The sequence below is a fragment of the Dryobates pubescens genome, chromosome Z (genome assembly GCF_014839835.1).
Source record: "Dryobates pubescens isolate bDryPub1 chromosome Z, bDryPub1.pri, whole genome shotgun sequence".
Taxonomy (NCBI): domain Eukaryota; kingdom Metazoa; phylum Chordata; class Aves; order Piciformes; family Picidae; genus Dryobates; species Dryobates pubescens.
In genome coordinates this window covers 100,366,469-100,377,081 of record NC_071657.1, presented here as the reverse complement: position 1 = coordinate 100,377,081, position 10,613 = coordinate 100,366,469, and positions in this window count along the sequence as shown.

Below are 10,613 nucleotides of genomic sequence, written 5' to 3'. Positions count from 1 at the left end.
AGTGTCATACAGCATTTGAAAGTTTCCAGCCTCACAGCTTTCCTGATCTTAAAATACTCCATAGCCCTCAAAGAAAGATCAGACCAAGGATTCTATTAACCTAGTGGCTTACCATGAGTAAATTAATAAAGGTTCCACCAGTATCTCACCCCTTCAGCCAAAAAAAACAACCTAAAACCCAAAACAAACAAAAAAAACCCAGCCAAAGAAACCCAACAGAAAAATAGTTAGAAATATAAAAGGGACACCCCACCCCCCATTTACTATAACAAAATCTCTGGAGTCACACCCAGTGAAACACCACTGCAGATTGGACACCACCATTTTAGAGAAAAAAGCAAATGGGCCAATGTGTCTGAGTCTCCATGGGTGGATTTCCAAAAAACTAATGCAGCTCCACTGGAGCAGCTGTGCCAAACACAGCTGGGACCATTTCAGCAGTCCTCTTCCACAAAGGAAAAACACAAAGCAAAAATAGTTACTAGGAGTATCTTGTAAATTATTTTCCATGTGTACAAACTGGTGTTGCCAATTTCAATAGCCTAACAGTGTGTATATGCCTTATTGAGTATGCCATGAGTTTTAAATATTTAAAACCCACGTTATATTCCAGCAAAATCTGCAGACTTTCTCACTATGTTCTTTATTTGAGTATTCAGACTGTTAATTACATTTTTGAACAGAAGCATGCTCTAGACAGACTTACACAGAAGAAAGGAAATGACCTCCCAGATTAAGAACTATATTGTGTTTCTTCACTGGATGACTACTTTATTTCTCCTGGACCATATTTTCCTAGTTTGCAAATGAGAATGTCAGGCAGGATAGAAATGAAAGTCTTACTGAAGCAATTATATTATAAACTGCTTCTCCCTCATTTACTCGACTAGTTCTTCTACAAGAGGACAAATCTACATTGGATACTTTAATCAGCACTGATAGAATAGAATAGAATAGAATAGAATAGAATAGAATAGAATAGACCAGGTTGGAAGACACCTTCAAGATCGTCATGTCCAACCTATCATCCAACACCACCTAATCATGCATGCAACCAAGCATCCTGTCAAGCCTCGCCCTGAACACCCCCAGCGACGGCGACCCCACCACCTCCTCAGGCAGCCCATTCCAGTGGGCAATCACTCTCTCTGTGTAAAACTTCCTCCTAACCTCCAGCCTAAACCTCCCCTGATGCAGCCTGAGACTGTGTCCTCTTGTTCTGGTACTGGTTGCCTGGGAGAAGAGACCAACCTCCGCCTCACTACAACCCCCCTTCAGGTAGTTGTAGAGAGCAATAAGGTCACCCCTGAGACGACTCCTCTCCAGACTAAGCAACGCCAGCTCCCTCAGCCTGTCCTTGTAGGGCTTGTGCTCCAAGGCCCTCACCAACCTTCTTGCCCTTCTCTTGAGACGCTCCAGCAAGTCAACCTCCTTCCTAAACTGAGGGGCCCAGAACTGGACACAGTACTCGAGGTGCGGCCCAACCAGTGCAGCATACAGGGGCAGAATGACCTCCCTGCTCCTGCTGGCCACACTGTTCCTGATGCAGGCCAGGATGCCATTGGCCCTCTTGGCTGCCTGGACACACTGCAGGCTCATGTTCAGTCTACCGTCGACCAGCACCCCCAGGTCCCTCTCAGCCTGACTGCTCTCCAGCCACTCTGACCCCAGCCTGTAGCTCTGCATGGGGTTGCTGTGGCCAATGTGCAGAACCCGGCACTTGGATGTGTTCAATCTCATGCCCTTGGACTCTGCCCATCTGCCCAGCCTGTCGAGGTCCCTCTGCAGAGCCTCTCTACCCTCCAGCAGATCAGCTCCTGCCCCCAGCTTGGTGTCATCAGCAAATTTACTGATGATGGACTCGATGCCCTCGTCCAGATCATCAATAAAGATGTTAAAGAGCATGGGGCCCAGTACTGATCCCTGGGGCACACCACTGGTGCCTGGCTGCCAGCTGGATGTGGCACCATTCACCACCACTCTCTGGGCTCGGCCCTCCAGCCAGTTCCTAACCCATCGCAGTGTGCTCCCATCCAAGCCATGGGCTGACAGCTTGGCCAGGAGTTTGCTGTGGGGGATGGTGTCAAAGGCCTTGCTGAGGTCCAGGTAGACTACATCCACAGCCTGCCCCACATCCACCAGGCAGTCACCTGATCATAGAAGGAGATCAGGTTGGTCAGGCAGGACCTGCCCTTCCTAAACCCATGCTGGCTGGACCTGATCCCTTGGCCATCCTCCCAAGTCCTGTGTGACTGCACTCAGGATGACCTGTTCCATAATATTGCCTGGCACTGAGGTCAGGCTGACAGGCCTATAATTCCCTGGCTCATCCAACCGGCCCTTCTTGTGGATGGGTACCACGCTGGCCAGCTTCCAGCTATAAGATCCCTACTCAGTCTCCTCCAAGATAAAGAACTCCAGGTCACTCAGCCTCAGAGGCTCCAGTCCCATCAGCATCTTTACAGCTCTTCACTGGACTCTCTCCAGTAGTTTTCTGTCTCTCTTGAAGAGGCCCAGACAGGACACAGGACTCCATGTGTGGTGTCACCCGGGCAGAGAGGACCAAGAGGTATGCAAGGACAACTTGCCTTGACTCACACTCTTCTTAATGCACCTCAAGATGCCGTTGGTCCTCTTGGCCACAAGAGCACACTACTGCCTCATGGTTAATTTATTGTCCACCAGGACTCTCAAGTCCTCCACAGGCTACTTCCCAGCAGGTCAACCCCTAACCTGAGCTTATCCCAACCTTCTATCAGTTTAAACAATAATGACATTAAATTAGAGAATCATAGAATTACAGAATGCTAGGGGCTGGAAGGGACTTCCAGAGATCATTAGGTCCAACCCCCTCAGGTCACAGTATCACAGTATAACAAAAGTTGGAAGAGACCCCAAGGATCATCAAGTCCAACCTGTCTCCACAGACCTCACGACTAGACCATGGCACCAAGTGCCATGTCCAATCTCCCCTTGAACACCTCCAGGGACGGTGACTCCACCACCTCCCTGGGCAGCACATCCCAATGACGAATGACTTGCTTGGTGAAGAACTTTCTCCTCTCTTCGAGTCTAAACCTACAGTATCACAGTATAACTAAAGTTGGAAGAGACCCCAAGGATCAGGTCTAACCCCCAACTTGACACATCTGTAGTAGTTCAAGTCTTTCCCTGCTCCTTTTCAAGGTATGTGCCATATTTACCTTATGCTTTCCAGATTCAATGTGATAATCTCTAGTAATTCAAGGGGCACCATTTTGAGCTATTTCCTCTCATTCTATCACATGTTACTTTCAGTTAGTTGCAGAGAGTCTCTCCCCAGCCTCCTCTTCTCCAGATGAAACAACCCTCAGCTGCTCCTCATAAGACTTGTTCTCTAGACCCTTCACCAGCTTGTTTGCTTGTCTCTGGACATGCTCCAGCAATTCAGTGTCCTTCATGTAGTGAGGGCTCCCAAACTGAACACAGTAGTCAAGGCACAGCCTCACCAGAACAAAGTACAGATCACTTCTGTATTCCTACTGGCCGCGATATTTCTGATTCTGGTCAGGATGCTGTTGGCCTTCTCAGCCAGCTGAGCAAACTGCTGGAGCATGTTCAGCCAACTCCATTGCATGGGGCTGTCATGACCCAAGTGCTAGACAGCACAGTCAGAGCAGGAAGCCTTCTGGTTTCACTCTGACAGCACACGTTTCATAACACCCAAAGGAATTCAACTGTGGCGGCTTTCATAGGACTACTACACATTTCAGTTATATGGAACCATCAGATTAGGACTTTGTTTAGCAATGGATTTGCTGGAAAAAAAATCAAATGAACAAACAAAACTCCATCTTGTTTAATTGTTTGTATATATTTGTATATATGTGTATTTGCATATATATGTATATTATAACAACTGAAGACATACAAGTCCATGGGCGCCAATGGAGTGCATCCACAAATGCTGAGACAGCTGCTGATACTGTTGCTGAACCTCTGTCCATCATCTTTGAAGAGTCCTGGAGAGCAGGAGAGGTGCCTGATGACTGGAAGAAAGCAAATGTCACTCCAGTCTTCCAAAAAGTCAAGAAGGAGGACCCAAGCAACTACAGACCAGTCAGCCTCACCTTCATCCCTGGAAAGATGATGGAACAGCTCATCCTGGAGGTCATCTCTAACCTCATAGAAGACAAGAAAGTTATCAGGAGTAGCCAACATGGATTTATCAAGGGGAGATCCTGCCTGACTAATCTGATAGCTTTATGTGAAATTATGACCAAATGGGTAGATGAGGGAAGAGCAATGGATGTCATATACCTTGACTTCAGTAAGGCTTTTGATGCTGTCTCCCATAACATCCTCATAGAAAAGCTCACAACATGTTGCATAGATGGTTGGTCCATGAGACAGATTGAAAACTGCCTTGACAACAGAGTTCAGAGGGTGGTCATCAGTGGCACAGAGTCAACATGGAGGCCTGTGGCCAGTGGTGTTCCGCAGGGATCAGTACTGGGTCCTGTTTTGTTCAATATCTTTATCAACAACCTGGATGAGGGGATTGAGAGTACCCTCAGCAAGTTCAATGATGATACAAAACTAGGGGGTGGGGGGATGAGAGAATGGCTGACACCCTGACAGGCTGTGCAGCCATCCAACAAGCCCTGGACAGGCTGGAGATCTGGGTGCAGGCAAATGTCATGAAGTTCAATAAGTACAAGTGCAGGCTCCTGCATCTGGGAAGGAACAACACCAGGCACCAGCACAGGTTAGGGGCTGCCCTGCTGGAAAGCAGCTCCATAAGAAAGACCTCGGAGTGCTGGTGGACAGCAAGTTCTCCATGGAACAACAACGTGCCCTTGTGGCCAAGAGAAGAAATGGTATCTTGGGATGCATCAAGAAGGGTGTGTCCAGCAGGTCTAGGAGGTTCTTCTAACTCTACTCAGCCCAGTGAGACCACACCTGGAATACTGTGTCCAGTTTTGGGCTCCCCAGTTCAAGAAAGACAGAGAACTGCTGGAGAGAATCTAACAGAGGACCACAAGGATGATTAGGGGACTTAAGCATCTCCCTTATGAAGAGAGAATGAGATCCCTGGGGCTATTTAGTCTTGAGAAGACTGAGAGCTGATCTCATCGATATGCATAAATATCTGAGGGGTGGGTGTCAAGTGGAGGGGGTCAAGCTCTCTTCACTGGTGCACAGTAATAAGGCAAGGAACAACAGTTTTAAACTTGAACATAGAAGATTTCACCTCAAAATGAGTAGAAACTTCTTTACGGTGACGGTGACAGAGCCCTGGAACGGGCTGCCTAGGGAGGTTTTGGAGTCTGCTTCTCTGGAGACTTTCAAAACCCACCTGGATGCATTTCTGTGCAGACTACCCTAAGTGATCCTGCTTTGCCAGGAGAGTTGGACATGATGAAGTCTTGAGGTCCCTTTCAACCTCTAATATACTCTGATACTGTGATACAGTATGTCTTCCGAAAGACTAGTTTGAACATCAGCAGCACCCGAGGTTTACCTCATCTCCAAGATAGGCTGATTGGCAAAAGCTTAAAGCACTGCTTATGTTTCTCTAACCACTTCTGCATTCTGCTAAGGTTAACTAAAAGGATAAAAGCAACTTTTATACCTTTACATTTTGTCTTTATGTCACATATATACACATGCCCAGTGTAACAAAGACTGTACAGACTCATGCCCAAATATTAGGAAGGTAAACATATAATCTTAACCATCTCATACATGTAAGTCTCTACTATACAGACCCTGTTTCTGTTCTTGTGGATGATTTCCTCCTTTACTACATACAAAATACTCCACTTTACAATAATGCACAGCAAATGCTACAATGCTGCCAAGATCAGATGACAGTATTTTAGGTTCCTTTTGCTTTGATACATAGCACATCATGCAGGGTTACAGAAAATTACTCTTTTAAGGACCTAATCTTCATATAAAGTGTAACAACAATGAAGAAGTTCCTGTTTTACCATTTCTCAAATATGAATAGAAAAAATGACACTCAGAGTTTGTAATTTCTGTCTGCTTAGTGGTTGTGAATCACTCCTTCTATGCAACACTTAAAGGCTGTCAGCAAGATCTTTTAGGGGTGTCTAATCTTGTAGAAATCTCCTTTCAGTGTTTACTGATTATAAAAATAATATATAGCTGCATGCCAAGCATCACGTGGGAGGAAGTGTGTATCTTGAAAACAGATTTATTCAGTCACTGTACAACAGTCTCTGCAATGGAACCATATGTATTGGCATGAAATCACTAAAATAATGTAGCAATTAGTCAAGATTGAAAATTAAGGCAAGGAAATCTACTTAATACAAAAAAAAAGAATTATTTGTCATATATTTTTTCTGTATTTTTCTGATTCAACAAGATATGAGAGAGAATAAGGCAGGTACAGCTTCTCAAAACTGTCGTAGACTTTCTACAGCCAGAGACACAGTAAACACACAGCCAGACACACAGCATAAAAATAAGATTATCTTTCCATCTTCTCTCAGCCTTGCTAGAAATCAGTTCCACTAATAACAGGTGAAACCTCTTACACTGCTCCTCCTTCCTTGTCTGTAGATCTGTACCATATAGAGTAGGTTGTTTTTCAAAACTGGGCAGCCACTCTGTTTCTGTAAGGAGGTGCCAAAAATCATGCTGATGCCACAGACAGACTGTAGTTCTTTCAGGAGCACTGAGCCCAAATGTTTGGCAGGATTCATTCACTTGCATATCTCCACTCGTGTTATTAGCATTTTCCCAAGGCCTGTTCTTATACACCCTAGATAATCCAAATGGCAGTACAATGACCTGGCAACAGCATTAGTCTGTAGGAGGAATCCTTACCCTAGTCATTAACATCTGACAAGTAAATTGAGAATGAATCTGCTCAGCATCTCTTTATGAGGCAGTCTGAGTCCTACAGGCCATACTCCTGTTGAACAGGTATTTTTTCTACCATTACCCAACAGTATGCATGAGGATTTCAAGTGAATAAAAGAAACCCCCAGAGATGCATGCCATCTTCTATGCCTTCTCCTTAGCATGGTGTTCTTATGAGCAGACACATGTGACATGGCTCTTTCAGAAAAAAAGCTCATGTTATCACAGGTGCTAATTCAATTTTTAAACAAACTGGTTCAAACTAAATTATTTAATCTATGGGATTATGCTTGTCATCTCTCCCCCCTTGTCATCTCTACCCCTGAACTGTTAAGTTTTTTCAGCCTTCCCCACATGTCCTTGATTTTGACATCTACCACAATCATATAGTCAACTTTTAACTCATTTTGAAAGCCCAAGCCTGCTTGTCAGTTTTCTCATTCACAAGCATATTCATGGCATAGTCTTCTAGGAACAGAACTTACAGTATTATCTGTGATATGAGAAGCAAGTTAATGTGTGTATACTAATGTCTTCCATCTACTCTTCCTGTAAGAGCTTCAGGGTCTGTTTCCCCTTCAGTCAAGAAACCTTCCTCTCAATGTTTTCCACTGAATTAGATAGATTCTCTAACATCAACAAATGCTAATAAGCAAATTTTTGTGGCACCAATACACAAGAGAGCAAGGGTCTGACATGAAGACAGACTGAGATGTCAGTGAAATACCATACAGGAAATATTTTCTCAAAGCTTTGTAAAGCAGATGGCAAGCACAGTAAACTTCCCTGAAACTTGGACAGCTACACATAGATAAAACAAGAGAATAAAACATCAAAAAGACATTAAAAAAATAACCAGTTGCATTTTCTCTGTACAGTTTTCCACAGCAAAAACACTTTCTGCTCGAAGCAAGACTTGCTTATAGTCCTAGCATGGAATGCTGGTGTGTATTTTCATTCTTTAATCTATATCCATAGTACCAAATTCTATTCTCTTTAGATCACAGCTGAGTAAACTTTCTCATCATTACAGAACTCATGTGCATTAAGGGAAATGTGATTCTGCATATTTTTCCTTTATTTAAAATTCATGGCTGGTATACATTGATGTTTTCTTCACCTCTATTTTATCTAGTCTCTCATATGCTGTTCACTGGCAAATTACAGAGCAGGGTCAAATTGCCCTTTGAGAACAGATCTTTCTTTTGATTTCCCTCTGTTTTGTTACTAAAAGTGTGGAAATTTCCCCCCAATGTTTGTTTTAAACATTTACCATATTTTGGTTACCCTCAAAATGCAGTCACCTTTAGACAACTACAATTTGGTAAATCTAAATCAACTTGTTCTCCCAAAGGTATAGGTCAATTTTCTTGTTCATAAAACCCCATAACAAACATATCGTAGGACGGTGCTGTATGAAGAGAGCTTCCTGTGTAACTATAATGTGACTGTCTAGACAGTTAGCAATTATGGAATTCACAATGTCTTTAAAAAAAAAAAAGGAAGAAAAAGGCTTGGATTCAGGAAAAGAGGAAAAATCCTGACCTTGGCATTATGCCTGGCTGCAGTTGTACAGTCTTCTAGATCCAACGCATTCTTCTCTCTTGTAATAAAAAGAGTTTTTCAGTATTCAGGCATCTGTTACAACTTACAATGCCAAAAATTTCTTAGAACAATAGCAAGCTCCCTGTGAAAGTCCTATGGAATGCAAAAGCAAAGAAATCAAGAAAGAAGCTAGAAAATCAGATTGCAGAAATTACTTAGACAAGTTACAATTTGTACTTAAGAAAGACATCCCTCCAAAATGCTTTTATTCAAATGATTGTATGCTCTGGGATTATTACTCAAAACCTCTACGTCACAACCATTTTCCTATCAAGTTCTGTTAAATACTACTTGTGAAAAAAGCTACTAGAATCTGATGTTAAGCTAAGTTAATTTGACATAAACCTTTACATTAAAAAAAAAATATAATAGTAGTTTAAATGCACCTGGACAGTTGAATGCATGACAAATGCTAGCAGAAAGTTCACTATCTGCCATAACATTTGGATATGGAAATATTGTTGCAAGATTTTATTTTTTTTTTATATTTCAGGTTTCATGTATAATAGATTCTCAGTTTGGGACTTACAGGCAGATTGAGGGGTATTAAGAACACCTTTTTCTTAACAACTAGATGAAAATGTTTAAACTCAGGGGCCCAGTATACTTCAGAAGGAATCACATAATATTTTGAGGATAACAACACTAATATATTTTCCTTGGGCAAACTGTCAGAGATTTTATTTCTATTCTATTCAAATATTTCATTTTCACCTTTTCTTTGTCCCACTCAGCATCTGTGACTCAAGATCCTTACCTGTTCTAAGAGAAAACATATCAAAAGTGGTATCTTCCCAGTGGTATCTTGCAAAAACACCCAAATCTGGGAAAAACATTGGACAGAAAACCTCCAAAGAGATACTAACTTTTACTGGAAGCACCTGTATTTCATTTGCATGGTAAGGAAGGGACTGTAGTGGGGGGCTAAATAGGTGGCTTCTAAAAGAAGCTGCTAGAAGCTTCCCATATGTCCATCAGAGTCAATGTCAGCTGGCTCCAAGATGCACCTGGCACTGGCACCTGGCACTGGCACTGAACTCACCAGCAACAGTGTTAGCAGCTCTGTGAGAACGTATTAAAGAAGAGGAGAAAGAAAATGCACACTTGCAGCAGGACTGACAATTGAGAATATAGAAGAAAAACAGCTGTGCAGATACCAAGGCCAGTGAAGAAGTTTTAGGAGGGGCTCCAGCTGCTAGAGCAGACCTTCAGGTGCAGGCTGTAGTGAAGACCACGGTGAAGCAGGCTGTGTCCCTGCAGCCCATGCCGGTCAGCTGTGCAGCAGCTGTTTACCTGCTGCCCATAGAGGACCCCATATCAAAGCAGGTGGATGCCCAAAGGAAGCTGTGTCCCCAAGGGAAGCCTACTGAGGAACAGGCTTCCAGCAAGACCTGTGGACCAATGGAGAGAGAAGCCCACAGTGGAGCAGGTTTATTGGCAGGACTTGTGACCTGAAGAGGGGCCTACGCTGGCACACTCTGTTTCTGAAGGACTTCACAGAAGAGGCAGTTGTGGAAATAGCTCATGAAAAACTGTAGCCCATGGCAAAGACTAACATGGGAGAAATTCATGGACGAATGTTTGCCATGGGAGAAACTCCATGCTGGAGCAGAGGAAGAATGTGAGAGGTCCTTTTCTCTGAGGAAAGACTGCAAGACAAAATGCGATCACAGTATCACAGTGTAACTAAGGTTGGAAGAGACCTCGAGGATCATCAAGTCCAACTGGTCTCCACAGACCTCAGGACTAGACCATGGCACCAAGTTCCACGTCCAATCTCCCCTTGAACACCTCCATTCCAATGACAAACGACTCACTCAGTGAAGAACTTTCTCCTCACCTTGAGTCTAAACCTCCCCTGGCACAGCTTGAGACTGTGTCCCCTTGTTCTGGTGCTGGTTGCCTGGGAGAAGAGACCAACCCCTTCCTGGCCACAACCACCTTTCAGGTAGTTGTAGAGAGCAATGAGGTCACCTCTGAGTCTCCTCTTCTCCAGGCTAAACAATCCCAGCTCACTCAGCCTGTCCTCATAGGGCTTGTGCTCAAGGCCTCTCCCCAGCCCTGTTGCCCTTCTCTGGACATGTTCAAGTGTCTCGATGTCCTTCCTAAACTGAGGGGCCCAGAACTGGACA